This window comes from Cicer arietinum, chromosome 7 (assembly GCF_000331145.2).
Source record: "Cicer arietinum cultivar CDC Frontier isolate Library 1 chromosome 7, Cicar.CDCFrontier_v2.0, whole genome shotgun sequence".
In the NCBI taxonomy this organism is placed as follows: Eukaryota; Viridiplantae; Streptophyta; class Magnoliopsida; order Fabales; family Fabaceae; genus Cicer; species Cicer arietinum.
The window spans coordinates 33,687,353-33,689,957 of NC_021166.2; positions in this window are offsets into that span (position 1 = coordinate 33,687,353).

A 2,605-nucleotide genomic window follows, 5' to 3' on the forward strand; every position below is an offset into this window, starting at 1 on the left:
TCCTTCCCACACAACCACAGATAAAGTTCCTAATCAAACTAGAAGTTTGGAAGGAGCCCTTACCTTAACGTTAGCTCTAACGTGGTTTTCCGGTACCGCGAGTAAAACCGTTAAAAATCCTCGCTCGCAACGTCGCCTCCATGTTGGTCCCCTAGCACCGTAGCGTGGTAGTGAGAAACTTTCCCTTCTAACCCTTCGCGAAATGAAGCTTGGATCTAGATTAAACGGAGGGGTTTGCGTTTGAATCTCAAATACCGTTTTTCTTCGTTTTCGAATCAAGGAGGAAGAGTGGAGTTGGGAAATCCTTGTTCTAACTCTCACCCAACCTTGGGTTACTAGTTTTGAAGAAAAGAAAGCGACGAAAACGAAAAATGAAGGAGGGGGAAATCTTGGGCGTGAAGTGTCCGAGGAAGAAGATGGAAATTTTATGAATTTCCTTCCTTTCTTTTTCTTTCCTTTGTTTTTCCTTTCTTCCTTTTTCCTTCTTTCCTTTATATACTCTTTTCTTTTCCTTTTCCTTCATTCTAGTTTTCCTTTCTTTTTCCCTCCAAACAAACACATATATATATATAATAAACATAACTTAACAAATATCTCAAAATATCTAGATATTTGTTAAATTACCATTTCACCCGAAACGCATTAAATTCTCCGTAAAGGATTCACCGCAGTTAATTTCAATTTATTTATCGACGAGAAATTTTAATCGGCATTAAAATATCTTTTTGATTATAAAACTCCAAAATATTATTAACTTTGACTTAAAAGCCTCCGAGCCAAAATCTAAAATACACCAAAGATACATAAAGGGTACTTCAAAATTATGGGTCTTACACTTTTCTATCATTAGGCAACTTTACCAAATCAAATGTGTGATTCTCATGCAAGGAATTCATCTCTTATTGCATGGCCTTTAATCACTTTTCTTTATCAACATTTGTAATAACTTCTTGATAATACGCTGGCTCTCCACTATCAGTGATCATCACATACTCATGTGGATGATATCTTTGAGAAGGTTGACGTTCTCTAGTAGATCTTCTCAACTCAAATTCGGCTGGTGGCTCAACTGGAACATGCTCATCATGGTGAGGCACATGATCATCAGTTACATTCTCATTATCTACCTGTATATCTCCCCCATCAACAAAGGTTTCTGCAAGAGGCTTAGGCGCAACATTTTCAATGTAACTTCTGGAATTTGGTTTCTGTTTTTCAGCTTTATCAAAATCTTCAATAGTCTGGTCTTCAAGAAATATCACATCTCGGCTTCTGATAATTTTCTTGTCAACCGGATCCCACAATCTATAACCAAATTCTTCATCACCATAACCGACGAATATACACTGTTTGGATTTACTATCAAGCTTGGACCTCTCATCTCTTGGAACGTGAACAAAACATCTGCAACCAAAAACTCTCAAATGACGATAAGAGACATCTTTCCTTGTCCACACTCTATTTGGAACATCACCATCAAGTTGAATAGAAGGAGAAAGATTGATCAAATCCACTGCAGTTTTCATTGCTTCACCCCAAAAGGATTTCGATAATTTTGCATGAGATAGCATACATCTGATTCTATCATTAATCGTACGATTCATTCTCTCTGCAACACCATTATGCTGAGGTGTCTTTGGAACTGTTTTCTCAAACCTGATTCCATGTTCTCTACAATACTCTTTAAATGGACCTCTGTATTCGCCACCGTTATCTGATCGAACACATTTCAATTTCCTTCTCGTTTCTCTTACAACACTTGCATGAAAATGCCTGAAGACTCCAAATACCTGGTCTTTAGATTTCAAAGGAAATGCCCACACTTTTCTAGAGTGGTCGTCAATAAAAGTAACAAAATATGATGCACCACCAAGAGATTTACTATCCATCATACAAACATCGATATGAACTAAATCAAGAATATTTTGCCTCCTATGAGGACTAGTATTATGAAAAGAAACTCTATGTTGTTTTCCAGCAAAACAATGAGTGCAAGTTTTTAGAGACGTACCTTTCACAAGAAGAAATTGTTTCTTCGCAAGTATGTTGAGTCCTTTCTCACTCAAGTGACCAAGGCGCACATGCCATAAATCAGAAGATGCATCTTCAATTGCATTCACTTCTTCCTTGCATAGCTTCGTAGGCATCCTATAGAGAGAAGTGGAACTTTGCTCCTTTGCAACCACTAGGGACCCTTTAGTGATTTTACATATACCACCACCACCAAAGAAAGTGTGATAACCATCAATATCCAAGGCTTTCACCGAAATCAAATTGAGACGAATATCAGGAACGTGTCTAACATTCTTCAATTGAAGCTTGCAACCAATCCCAGTTTCAACCCAAACATCTCCCATACCGATAATTTTACATACTCCTTCATCTCCCATTTTTACCATGCCAAAATCACCAGCACTGTAAGATGAGAAGAAATCACGCATAGGAGTAACATGATATGAGGCACCCGAATCAATAATCCAAGTTTATTCCTGACATGCAAGGTTTATGGAATTATCATCACAAACAATGTAGACATTATTAACAGATGCAACTGCTGTTGTATCTTTATCATTTTTCTTCTCTTTGTCTTCATCTTTTTCCCTTG